General features: G+C 38.4%; 1 non-coding gene across 1 annotated transcript; it reads right to left on the bottom strand.

Moving 5' to 3' along the window:
* Positions 1 to 11722: 11722 nt before the first annotated feature.
* On the bottom strand, positions 11723 to 11829 carry LOC121228513 (small nucleolar RNA R71). The gene has a single exon (XR_005926089.1). It is a non-coding gene; the product is annotated as a small nucleolar RNA R71 (small nucleolar RNA).
* Positions 11830 to 14803: the final 2974 nt, after the last annotated feature.

Below are 14803 nucleotides of genomic sequence, written 5' to 3'. Positions count from 1 at the left end.
CAAAAACTTGATCGCGTTATTTCGTGATAGGTTTTAAATATTTATAGTTAATCATTCTAGAAACAAACTATTATCGTGATGTAAGCAAGTGTACCTATCGAACAGTAGTATAGTTTTAGCAAGACCATATTGTCGAACCCAAAGGAACTAAAAATACTAGTAATGACTGTCTTTTTATTATCTAGCCTAAGAATAAAGATGTTTTGTTTTGACTAACTAATTATCTAAACTAAGAACTCACAGAGAATGGAATTAGGGGATTACTTTTGGAAAACGATTGAATTAAGACAATACCTAAGAAAAAATCCACCTAGATTGTACTTGTTATTCTGGCTCCGAATTGGACGATTTATTCATTTAACTTGTTCCATGGAGATCCCTAAGTTATGTTATTATCCCTATTCAAGACTAATAACGTCTAATCCCTAAATTTAATAATTGAGACTTTTCTCTAATTAACACTCTAGGGTTGCATTAACTCGATCTATGGATCCCCTTATTAGGTTTCACCCTAATCCAGTAAAATCTTGTCACCCTTTGTCTAGGTGAGCAATCAACTCTGCTTAATTATGACAAATATATTCTTAGACAGGGTCTATTCCTCCTCTGAATAAGAGTTTATCTTGAATCAGTATCCTAGGATATCAAAACAAGGATTAAGAACACATAATTAAGAACAAGTTAAATATTTATCATACAATTCAGAAAATAATAACAAGATTCGTCATAGGTTTCATTCCCCTTAGGTATTTAGGGGTTTTAGTTCATAACTAAATAAGAAAACATCTCAAAATAATAAAGAATACAAAACATAAAGAAAACCCAAAACTCTTGAAGGGGAAATTGAGGAGAGATCTCCAATCTTGATGATGAATCCAGCTTCTGAGATGGACCAATCGGCTTCCTTGGAGTAATTTCTTGCTCACTCTCTATGTGTCCTCTTTCTTCCTCTTCTAGGGTGTATTTATAGGCTTTGGAATGCCTAAGGGCCCTAAAAATTAGCATTTTTCGACTTGGACACAACTTGGGCTCGGCAGGGACACGCTCGTGTGACACGCCTGTGTGCGATTACTTCAGACCGTGCTTGAGCCTGCCAAATTGATATGACCATGTGGTCTGCCCGTGTGAGGAGGTCCAGGCCGTTTTGATTTCGTACTGTGGCTTATTTTTTTTTGTTTTTGGCCCGTTTCTCATTCCTTTTGCTCTCTTATACTGTCCTAAGTATAAAAGATGAAATTAAAGCATTAGAAGCATCCAATTCACCAATTCTAATGGGAAATCATCCATAAAATACAGTTTATCAAATAAGAAATTACTCCAAGGAAGCCGATTGATCCATCTCAGAAGCCGGATTCATCATCAAGAGTGAAGATCTCTCCTCAATTTCCCCTTCAGTAGTTTTGGGTTTTCTTTATGTTTTGTATTCTTTATTAATCTTAGATGTTTTCTTATTTAGTTATGAATTAAAACCCCTAAATACCTAAGGGGAATGAAACCTAAGACGAATCTTATTATTATTTTCTGAATTGTATGATAAATATTTAGCTTGTTCTTAATTATGTGTTCTTAATTCTTGTTTTGATATCCCAGGATACCGATTCAAGATAAGCTCTTATTCAGAGGAGGAATAAACCCTGTCTAAGAATACATTTGTCATAATTAAGCAGAGTTGATTGCACGCCTAAACATAGGGTGATAAGATTTTGCCAGATTAGGGTGTAACCTAATAAGGGGATCCACAGATCGAGTTAATGCAACCCTAGGGTGTTAATTAGAGAAAAGTCTCAATTATTCAATCTAGGGATTAGGCGTTATTAGTCTTGAGTAGGGAAAATAACATAACTTAGGGATCTCCACGGAACAGGATAAATGAATAAATCGTCGGATTCGGAGCCAGAATAACAAGTACAGTCTAGGTGGATTTTTCCTTAGGTATTGTCTTAATTCAATCATTTTCCAAAAGTAATCCCCCAATTCCATTCTCTGTGAGTTCTTAGTTTAGATAATTAGTTAGTCAAAACAAAACCTCTTTATTCTTAGGCTAGATAATAAAAAGACAATCATTACTAGTACTTTTAGTTCTTTTGGGTTTGATAATCTGGTCTTGCTAAAACTATACTACTGTTCGATAGGTACACTTGCTTACATCACGATAATAGTTAGTTTCAACAACGATTAATTATAAATATTTAAAACCTATCACGAAATAACGCGATCAAGTTTTTGGCGCCGTTTGCTGGGGAACTAAGATAACAGATGCTTTTCTTAGTTCTTCATAGGTTCACCCAGTAATGCAGTGCGAAGCAAGTGGTGGTGGATCAAGCAATTCGGAATACCAACCTTATGGCCACAACATGGACAACGAGCAGTTAAATTACATGGGTAATAATTCTCGATCTCAAAACAATCCATATAGTAACACTTACAACACAGGTTGGAGGAACAACCCAAATTTCTCATGGGGAGGCCAAGGAAATCAGAGACCACCTCCAGACTACCAACAACCACCCTACCAATAGGAAAAGAAGCCGAACCTTGAAGAGATGCTCTCAATGTTTATATTAGTGTCAGAAACCTGTGTTCAGAACACCGAAACAGCACTGAAAAATCAACAAGCGTCAATCCAAGGGCTCAAAACTCAGATAGGCCAGCTTTCTAAACTAATCTCCAAACGACCACAAGGTAGCTTGCCAAGTAATACTGAATCCAACCCAAGGGAACAGATCAACGCAATTAATATTCAAGATGACGAAGGAGTCGTTGAGACTGAACCAGAACCGAGGCAAGAAACTGTGGTAAGCAAAGGTCAAGGTGAGGTAGGTCATAATAAAAAATTAGTGAATGTCGAATATAAACCTCGTGTGCCATACCCCAACGCGATAAGGAAAGAATGTTTAGATGAACAATTTGGTAAATTCCTTAAACTCTTAAAAAAATTACAGATTAACTTACCATTTATTGAAGCCCTATCGTAGGTGGCAAACGCAATGAAATTTTTAAAGGAGCTTTTAGCAAATAAGCAGAAGTTGGATGAGGCGTCGCATGTGGAGCTAAACTTAGTGTGCTCAGCTATTCTACAAAATAAGCTACCGAGCATATTAAAAGATCCAGGGAGTTTTACAATTCCTTGCTTAATTGGTAGTGTATATGTTAATAATGCATTAGCTGCTTTAGGGGCTAGTATTAACGTCATGCCCTACAAAATGTTCAAACAATTAGGTCTTGGGAAACCCAAACAGACTAGGATGAGCATTCAAATAGTAGATAAAACTATAAGATTTCCTAAGGGTATTATTGAAGATGTGCTAGTTAAAATCGATAAATTATATTTCCTGTGGACTTCATTATTCTAGACATAGAAGAGGATAGCAACACTCCTTTAATTCTAGGAATGCCTTTTTTAGCAACTGCTAAAATGACTATTGATGTCGGCACAAGTGAACTCACACTCTGTTAGGGACACGAAACAATCACCATTCAAGCTTGCTATTTTGGCAACACATCAGAAATTGACAATGATCGTTTAACCTATTCTACTAAAACTGACAGTATGGTATAACCTACTTTGCAGGAAATGAGTCTGAAAGAAGCACATGAGTCATTCTCAAGCAATAGTAGAGGACCTACTCATAAAGAATGAAGGCTGCAAATAGAGGAGCTAGATGAATGGTGAACACATAAACTAAGAATGGACGATAAACCAAAACTATGCCAGAACGTGCTCGATACCTCTCCAAATCAACTAATGATTGGAGATAAAGTCGTACTAGATGCTGCAGATCCTCACATTGTCACAGCCAAAGCGAATGAAGAATTCCCTCTTACAGTACTTAGTATTTTTCCATTCGGTACAATTGAGGTAAGTCACCCCAAGTTTGGCACTTTTAAGGTAAACAACACCCGTTTAAAACCTTATTTTGATGAGATTGATAGCAGGAATGAGGAGTATAAACTCCACGAACAACCATGACCATTCAACGGAGAGGTAAGTTGAGATTAGACTATAAATAAGCACTTCTCGGGAGGCAACCCGAGCACTAACTGTATTAACTTCTTTAAAATTTAGTCTTCAACACCTAACTTACTAACGGAGCTCTTGAATACAGGTCTTCCACAGAGACACGACCAAGCACACAGGCGTGCTTAGGGCTGTGTGTAAACAGGGCAACGGTTTTCCCAAACATGGGCTACGATAAAATGCCACGATCGTGAAACATGGCCGTGGTCGATCCTGCCAAAACAAAACGGGCGTGCGACACACCCGTGTGGAAGAACCGTGGTCGAACTTGTTAGATTGACACGGGCGTGGGAGAGGCGAACAATGCCAGACATGTTCGTACGACACGACCGTATGCAGCCACATGCCCAAGGAACATGGACGTGTACTAAATTTCAGACTCGCTTAAATTCAAAATTCGCGAATCACACGGGCTGATATTGGGGAACACGGGTGTGTTACCTGGCCGTGTGCCCCAAAATCTATAAATAAGCTGCACTATTCATTGTCTTCTTCACCTAAAAAATCGTAACCCTAGCCGCTGCAAGTCCACACCCTCCTTGCCACGCTTGCGCCTCCAACTCCATTTTTGATGCCCATTTTCCTCTTTCTAGCGTTTGTTCACTCTTTTATCGTTTATTCTTACTGATTTCTAGGGCTATTTATCATAATAATATGCAATTTTTCATGTTCCTTTCTTATTTTTATCATACAAATTTTATATTTAGAATAGTTATTATCTTTCTCATGTTAAAATTCTTACTCATTACGTGATTTCTTTACTCTATTTGACTAGTTTACGTAAATATTCATGATTTCTCATGCCTTTGGTGTTGACATTTTTGTTCATCCATACAATATTCTTTGCAATTTTTTTTTAGTTATTCATGCTACTATTATGTAATGCCACAAAAGTATGGATTAGTTTAACTAAAATTGTCAAGTGTTGATAGTTGTGGCTGAAATTATGATTTTTATTTAAAATTTGTCTTCGTTTTACTTTGACCACTCATCAAGATGACTTGATGATTCTATTTGCAGGTACCATGTCATCTTCACGTGGTAAAAAGGCTACTGTCTCTGCTTTAAAGAAAAAGAAGGTAGCGTCATCTTCCTTGGGTCCAACCGCGGAAGTTCGTCACCCTTTCCTGAGGTTCCTCATTGGGCCTCAAGAAGAACTATTCCAAATACTCTGGGTCTGACCTTTAATTGCGGGCCGCTGCATCGACTGGACTGCAGTAGAACAAGTTCAGTTGGCTGAAGCGATTCGGGCCCTCCTAACCATTGACCCTTGGGAGCTTTTCTTCGGGATCATCGAGCCGATGTATCTCGAGCTTACGATGGAATTATGCTCTACATTTCATCTTCAGACCGTGATGACAAAATACGATGATCCTGGCACGGTCCAATTTTGCCTAGGCGGATTAGTCCACTAGCTCAACGTCCTAGAATTCGGTACGGCGCTAGGTTTATATACGGAGGAATTCAAGGAAGAGAATGACTTCCATGCTCTCAACTGCCATATCCAACGTTCTCATTCACGATGCTGGGACGCACTAGTACCAGGTGGGGCCACCTACAATTCTAGCCGCTCCAAGGCATCGGCTCTCCTTCCATATTTGAGGTACCTACATGCCATTTTGTTTCACATGATTACAGGAAGGCGAGAGAGCACCGGCGTCATCAACACTCACGACGCCTACTTTTTATGGTGTATGTTGCACAGGCACGTCATTGACCTTGCCTATTTCACCGCCCTCGCGATTCAGCACCAGATGAGCGGCATAGGAAGGGGGTCATCTCCATTGGCCCCTATGTTACTTGGTTGGCTCGACACTTTGGGCTCCTCAACACTGCAGCCCAAGAATCATCCTTAACCCTCATTAGCCAGATGTCTCCACAAGGCATCTCGAGCATGCTTAGTATGAGGATGATCGAAAAGCACCGAGGAACCTACCCTCCTCAATATCGTCTCGCCCAATCTACCGAGGAGGAGGCCTACAAGGACATTCCTCATGATGTCCCTCCACAGCACGAGGACCCACCGACTTAGCCACCATCACCTTCTCATCCAGTTCATGCGGCGGCTTCATATGCTGACATCTTTGAGTGCCTCACTCGATTCGAGCAGTAGTGTTTTCAAAAATTTGACAACATTGATGCTACTCTATAGAAGAATTGTTAGCACCTCGACATCTCATCGCCAATCCCACCTCGCGAACAATCCAACGATGAAGATGTTTAAAAACATTTATTTATTATTTTATGTTTTTAATTTTTATTAAAACTACTTTTTATTTTTATTAAGATTTTAGAATTTTATTTTATTATCAATTTCGATTATTTCATTAAGAGTAATGATTCTTACTAATATCCCCTAAAAAGTTTCTGATTTTATCACGGTTATACAGAGCCCCTAAGCTCATCATCGCATAGGAACTAAAAACTCCACCAGGAAAAGTTCTCCATGACTGCCATGTCCTGATCGACCACGACCATAGCTACCACTAGATATAATATTCTTTTGGCACAAGACTTATGGACTAATGAACCTCTACCACCGCCGAAGTATCCTCCTCCACTCTCGCACCGATTACTCTCCAAAACTCCAGTTCGAGGAATTTATCACACAGGAAGTTTCACTTCTCCCCTTATCTTCTTTCTATATTCTTATATCTATTTTTGTACATTGAAGGCAATCTACATCTTAAGTGTGGGGAGTATTTACTTCATTTCCCTATAAAAAAAATCCCTGAATGACTGCCTTGTTATCTTGAAAAGCTTCCATATCATATTTAGGATAAATTTTAATTGATTTATGATTTTGATTGATATATCTTGAATTAAAACATAGGCATTTTATGCATTGATTGTTTATGTTCTTTTAGATGATTTCTCAATGTATGATTACTTATGGATTATTTTGAGATTATTTTGGAATCTTTAGTTGATTGCTCACCTAGACATAGGGTGACAAGATTTTGCCGGATTAGGGTGAAACCTAATAAGGGGATCCATAGATCGAGTTAATGCAACCCTAGGGTGTTAATTAGAGAAAAGTCTAAATTATTCAATCTAGGGATTAGACGTTATTAGTCTTGAATAGGGATAATAACATAACTTAGGGATCTCCATGGAACAAGTTAAATGAATAAATCGTCTGATTCGGAGCTAGAATAACAAGTGCAATCTAGGTGGATTTTTCTTTAGGTATTGTCTTAATTCAATCGTTCTCCAAAAGTAATCTCCCAATTCCATTCTCTGTGAGGTCTTAGTTTAGATAATTAGTTAGTCAAAACAAAACCTCTTTATTCTTAGGCTAGATAATAAAAAGACAATCATTACTAGTACTTTGAGTTCCTTTGGGCTCGACAATCCGGTCATGCTAAAACTATACTACTGTTCGATAGGTACACTTGCCTACATCGCGATAATAGTTAGTTTCAAGAACGATTAATTATAAATATTTAAAACCTATCATGAAATAACGCGATCAAGTTTTTGTGTGGAGATCCCTAAGTTATGTTATTATCCCTATTCAAGACTAATGACGTCTAATACCTAGATTTAATAATTGAGACATTTCTATAATTAACACCCTAGGGTTGCATTAACTCGATCTATGGATCCCCTTATTAGGTTTCACCCTAATCCAGCAAAATCTTGTCACCCTATGTCTAGGCGCGCAATCAACTCCGCTTAATTATGACGAATGTACTCTTAGACAGGGTCTATTACTCCTCTGAATAAGAGCTTATCTTGAATCCGTATTCTGAGATATCAAAAAAGAATTAAGAACACATAATTAAGAACAAGTTAAATATTTATCATACAATTCAGAAAATAATAATAAGATTCGTCTTACTTTGCATTCCCCTTAGGTATTTAGGGGTTTTAGTTCATAACTAAATAAGAAAACATCTCAGAATAATAAAGAATACAAAACATAAAGAAAACCCAAAACTTCTGAAGGGAAATTAAGGAGAGATCTTCAGTCTTGATGATGAATTCGGCTTTTGAGATTGATCAATCGGCTTCCGTGGAGTAATTTCTTGCTCCCTCTCTGTGTGTCTTAAGCATCGCCTTATTTCTCTTTGGTTTCTGCAAACTATGTGATCGATTTCTTCGTCAAAAAATAATGGTCCTGACGGGTTTCTTCTAGTCATAAACTATAAAAATCTACCAAGAGAAAGAAAAAGTAAATTAATAAATAATAAAAAAAATAAAATTAAATTGCAAGAAAAATAAATGGCTAAAGTAATAAAAATTGAGCGTTCCTAATTTCTTAGTTTCGCGGCAACGGTGCCAAAAACTGGATCACGTTATTTCGTGATAGGTTTTAAATATTTAAAATTCATCATTCTTGAAACTAACTATTATCGCGATGTAGGCAAGTATACCGATCGAATAGTAGTATAGTTTTAGTAAGACCGGATTGTCGAACCCAAAGGAACTAAAAGTACTAGTAATGACTGTCTTTTTATTATCTAGCCTAAGAATAAAGAGGTTTTATTTTGACTAACTAATTATCTAAACTAAGAACTCACAGAAAATGGAATTGGGGGATTACTTTTGGAAAACGATTGATTTAAGACAATACCTAAGGAAAAATCCACCTAGACTGTACTTGTTATTCTGGCTCCGAATCGGACGATTTATTCGTTTAACTTGTTCCGTGGAGATCCCTAAGTTATGTTATTATCCCTATTCAAGACTAATAATGTCTAATCCCTAGATTGAATAATTGAGACTTTTCTCTAATTAATACCCTAGGGTTGCATTAACTCGATCTTTGGATCCCCTTATTAGGTTTCATCCTAATCCGGCAAAATATTTTCACCCTATGTCTAGGCGCGCAATCAACTCCGCTTAATTATGTGAAATTTATTCTTAGACAGGATCTACTCCTCCTCTGAATAAGAGCTTATCTTGAATCAGTATCTTGGGATATCAAAACAAGAATTAAGAACAAGTTAAATATTTATCATACAATTCAGAAAATAATAACAAGATTCGTCTTAGGTTTCATTCCCCTTAGGTATTTAGGGTTTTAGTTCATAACTAAATAAGAAAACATCTCAGAATAATAAAGAATACAAAACCTAAAGAAAACCCAAAACTCCTAAAGGAGAAATTGAGGAGAGATCTTCAGTCTTGATGATGAATCCGGCTTTTGAGATGGATTAATTGGCTTCCTTGGAGTAATTTCTTACTCCCTCTCTGTATGTCTCTCTTTCTTCCTCCTCTAGGGTGTATTTATAGCCTTTGGAATGCCTAAAAGCCCTCAAAATAAGCCTTTTTTGAATTGGACTCAACTTGGGCTTGGCTGGGACACGCCCGTGTGACATGCCCGTTTGAATTGTACTTCGAATCGGCCAAATTCACACAGCCGTGTGGTTTGCCCGTGTGAGGAAGTCCAGCCCGTGTTGATTCCGTACTTTGGCGCATTTTCTCCGTTTTTGGCCCGTTTCTTGTTCCTTTCACTCTCCTATGATCTCCTAAGTATAAAACATGAAATTAAAACATTAGGAGCATCGAATTCACCAATTCTAAAGGAAAATCGTCTATAAAATGCGTTAAGCATGGGGTAAAAATATGTATATATTACGGTTTTCAAATACCCCACACTTAAACATTTGCTTGTCCTCAAGAAAAATCCTCAACTCATAATAAAAAAATCTTTCTCAACTTATAATCTCTATCGGAAATATCTCAAAATAATCCATAGGTAATCATACATTGAGAATTCAATTAAAATAACATAAAAGTTTCAAACATTCCAAGTTGAGTATTTAATCATGCAAACATAAGTGTCTCCCCTCATCTAAGTAATTACTTTTGATTCAGAATATCATAGAGTTTCACATCCTCACTAAAGATTCACTCAAATCACTCGAGATGTTTAAGGACAATAATTGAAGCACTCAATAGTCACTCGAGATGCCTTGTGGATACATCTGGCCAATAAGGGTTAAGGATGATTCTTGGGCTGCGGTGCTGAGGAGCCTGAAGTGTCGAGCCAACCAAGTAACATAGGGGCCAATGGAGATGACCCTCTTCCTATGCCACTCCATCTAGTGCTGAATCGTGAGGGCGATGAAATAGGCAAGGTCGATGACTTGTCCGTGTGACATACACCATAAAAAGTAGGCATCGTGAGTGTTGATGATGCCGGTGCTCTCTTGCCTTCCTATAATCGTGTGAGCCAAAATGGCGTGTAGGTACCTCAGAGATGGAGGGAGAGCCGATGCCTTGGAGCGGCTAGGATTGTAGGTGGCCCCACTTGGTACTAGTGCGTCCCGTCACCATGAAGGAGAACAATGGATGTGGCGGTTGAGAGCATGTAAGTCATTCTCCTCCTTGAATTCCTCCGTATATAAACCCAGTGCTGTACCAAATTCTGGGATGCTGAGCTGGCGGACTAATCCGCCTAGGCGAAATTGGACCGTTTCGGGATCATTGTAGTTCGTCATCACGGTTTGAAGATGAATTGTGGAGCATAATTCCATCGTAAGCTCGAGATACGTCGGCTCAATGATCCCAAAGAAAAGCTCCCAAGGGTCGGTGGTTAGGAGGGCCCGAATCGCTTCAGCCAACTGAACTTGTTCTACCGCAGCCCAGTCTATACAACGGCCCACAGTTAAAGGTCAGGCCCGGAGTATTTGGAATAGTTTTTCTTGGGGCCCGATGGGGAACCTTAAGAAAGGGTGATGAACTTCTGCGGTAGGACCCGAGGAAGATGACGCTCCCTTCCTTTTCTTTGAAGCAGGGACAGCGGCCTTTTTACCACTTGAAGATGACATGGTACCTGCAAATAGAATCATCAGTCGTCTTGATGAGTGGTCAAAGTAAAACGAAGATAAATTTTAAACAAAAATCATAATTTTAGCCACAACTATCAACACTTAACAATTTTAATTAAACGAATCCATACTTTTGTGGCATTACATAATAGTAGCATGAATAACTAAAAAAACAGAAAGTATACATATTTGGGATGGATCAAGTTTTTAGCGCCGTTGCCGGGGAACTAAGATATTAGGAAAGCTCAATTTTTATTACTTTAGCCATTTATTTTTCTTGAAATTTAATTTAATTTTATTATTATTTATTAATTTATTTTTTCTTTCTCTTGGCAGGTTTTTATAGTTTATGACCAGAAGAAACCCGTCAGGACCACTACTTTTTGACGAAGAATTCGATCGCATAGTTTGCAGAAAGCAAAGATAAATAAGACGAAGCTTAAGATACATAGAGAATGAGCAAGAGGAGGATACTCAACCCCCAACCGAAGTGATGGCTGAAAACCAAGACAATCAGCTACCTCTTGCAATTACAGTTAATCAAAATCCTACTCCACGCACTATGTATAATTATGCTAGACCTTCTTTCATAGGGACTGAATCGAGCATAGTTAGATCTGCTGTAGCTGCAAATACTTTTGAACTAAAACCTAACACTATTCAAATGATACAACAATTTGTTCAGTTTGATGGTTTGCACGATGAAGATCCCAACGCTCACTTAGCAAACTTCTTGGAACTATGCGATACATTTAAAATTAATGGTGTTTCTGATGATGCCATTCGTCTTCGGTTATTCCCTTATTCATTGAGGAACAAAGCTAAACAGTGGTTGAACTCATTACCACGAGGGTTAATCACTACTTGGGAGCAAATGACCAAAAAATCTCTATTAAAATATTTCCCGCTGGCTAAAATGACCAAATTACGTAATGATATCTCTTTGTTTGTGCAGATGGGCTTAGAAACTCTTTACGATGCATGGGAGAGATACAAGGACTTACTGAGAAGGTGCCCTCACCATGGGTTACCGCTTTGGCTTCAGGTTCAAACGTTCCATAATGGCTTGAATCCTTTGACTCGACAAATGGTTGATGCAGCTGCTGGCGGAACCATAAATAATAAAACATCTGAAGATGCTTATGAGTTTATAGAAGAGATGTCACTGAATAACTATCAATGGCAAGTCATGAGGACAAAGCCAATAAAAACAGCCGGTGTTTTTAACGTTGATTCGGTCACCATGCTCTCTAATCAGGTAGAACTCTTGAATAAGAAAATTAATGGTTTTCTTAATTCTTCACAAGTTCACCCAGTAATGCAGTGCGAAGCAAGTGGAGGTGGATCAAGCAATTCGGAATACCAACCTTATGGCCACAACAATTACATGGGTAATAATTCTTGATCTCAAAACAATCGTAATAGTAAGATTTACAATGAAGGTTAGAGGAACCACCCAAATTTCTCATGGGGAGGCCAAGAAAACTAGAGACCACCTCCAGGCTACCAACAACCACCCTACCAACAGGAAAAGAAGTCCAACCTTAAAGGGATGCTCTCAAAGTTTATATCGGTGTCAGAAACCTGCTTTTAGAACACCGAAACAACACTTAAAAATCAACAAGTGTTAATCCAAGGGCTCAAAACTCAGATAGGCCAGCTTTCTAAACTAATCTCCGAACAACCACAGTAGCTTCCCAAGTAATACTGAACCCAACCCAAGGGAACAGCTCAACGCAATTAATATTCAAGATGACGAAGGAGTCGTTGAGCCTGAACCAGAACCGAGGCAAGAAACTATGGTAAGCAAAGGTCAAGGTGAGGTAGGTCATAATAAAAACAAATTAGTGAATGTCGAATATAAACCTCGTGTGCCATACCCCAACGTGACAAGGAAAGACTGCTTAGATTAACAATTTGGTAAATTCATTAAACTCTTAAAAAAATTACATATTAACTTACCGTTTATTGAACCCTTATCGCAGAGGCCAAACGCAATGAAATTTTTAAAGGAGCTTTTAGCAAATAAGCAGAAGTTGGACGAGGCGTCGAATGTGGAGCTAAACGCAGTGTGCTCAGCTATTTTGAAAAATAAGCTACTGAACAAATTAAATGTTCCAGGGAGTGTTACAATTCCTTGCTTAATTGGTAGTTTAGATGTTCATAATGCATTAGCTGATTTAGGGGCTAGTATTAACGTCATGCCCTACAAAATGTTCAAACAATTAGGTCTTGAGAAACCCAAAAAGACTAGGATGAGCATTCAATTAGCAGATAAAACTATAAGATTCCCTAGGGGTATTATTGAAGATGTGCTAGTTAAAATCGATAAATTTATATTTCCCGTGGACTTCATTGTTTTAGACATAGAAGAGGATAACAACAATCCTTTAATTCTAGGAAGGCCTTTTTTAGCAACTGCTAAAACAATCATTGATGTTGGCACAGGTGAACTCACACTCTGTGTCGGAGACGAAACAATCACCCTTCAAGCAAGCAATTCTGGCAACACATCAAAAATTGAAGGTGATCGTTTAACCTATTCTACTAAAACTGACAATATGGTACATCATACTTTGCAGGAAATGAGACTGAAGGAAGCACATGAGTCATTCTCAAGCATTAGTAGAGGACCTACTCATGAAGAACGAAGGCTGCAAATAGAGGAGCTAGATGAATGGCGAACACATAAACCGAGAACACACAATAAACCAAAACTATGCCAGAACGAGCTCGATACCTCCCCAAATCAACTTAAGGTTGGAGATAAAGTCTTACTAGATGCTACAGATCCTCACATTGTCACCGCCAGACCGAATGAAGAAATACCTCTTACGGTGCTTAGTATTTTTCCATTCGGTACTGTCGAGGTAAGTCATCTTAAGTTCGACACTTTTAAGGTAAACAACACCCGTTTAAAACCTTATTTTGATGAGATTGATAGCAGGAATAACCTCCATGACCATTCAATGGAGAGGTAAGTCAAGCTTAGACTATAAATAAGTGCTTCTCGAGAGGCAACCCGAGCACTAACTATATTGATTTCTTTAAATTTTAGTGTTTACCACCTAACCAACTAACAGAGCTCTTGAATATAGGTTTACCACATTCACACTGCCAAGAATACGGGCGTGCTTAGGGTTGTGTGAAAATAGGGCAACGATTTTTCCAAACACGGGCTACGATAAAACACCACGACCATGCGACATAGCCGTGGTCGAACCTGCCAAAACAACACGGGCGTACGACACGCCCATGTGGAAGAACCGCGGGAGAACCTGTTAAAACAGCACGGGCGTGTCACGCCCGTGTTTAGCACCTTTGGTCGAACCTGTTAGATTGACACGGGTGTGGGTCTATATACACGGGCGTGGGAGAAGTGAACAATGCCAGACACGGTCGTGCGAGTGTACTAAATGTCAGACGCGCCTAAATTCAAAATTCACGAATCACACGGGCTGAAATTGGGGAACACGGGCGTGTTACCTGGCCGTGTGCCCCAAAATCTATAAATAGGCTGCACTATTCATTATCTTCTTCACCCAAAAAACCCTAACCCTAGCCGCTGCAAGTCTACACGCCCTCCTTGCTAAGCCCGTGCGCCGCCTCCAACTCCATTTTTGATGCCCATTCTCCTTTTTCTAGCGTTTGTTCACTCTTTTCTCGTTTATTCTTACTGATTTCTAGGGCTATTTATCATAATAATTTGAAATTTTTCATGTTCCTTTCTTATTTTTATCATACAAATGTTATATCTAAAATAGTTATTATCTTTCTCATGTTAAAATTCTTACTGATCACGTGATTTCTCTACTCCATTTGACTTGTTTACGTAAATATTCATGATTTCTCATGCCTTTTGTGTTGACATTTTTGTTCATCCATACAATATTCTTTGCAATTTTTTTTTTAGATATTCATGCTACTATTATGTAATGCCACAAAAGTATGGATTGGTTTAATTAAAATTGTTAAATTTGATAGTTGTGGCTGAAATTATGAT

The sequence above is a fragment of the Gossypium hirsutum genome, chromosome A04 (assembly GCF_007990345.1).
Source record: "Gossypium hirsutum isolate 1008001.06 chromosome A04, Gossypium_hirsutum_v2.1, whole genome shotgun sequence".
Lineage (NCBI taxonomy): Eukaryota > Viridiplantae > Streptophyta > Magnoliopsida > Malvales > Malvaceae > Gossypium > Gossypium hirsutum.
This window is presented reverse-complemented; position numbering and strand designations above follow the sequence as displayed.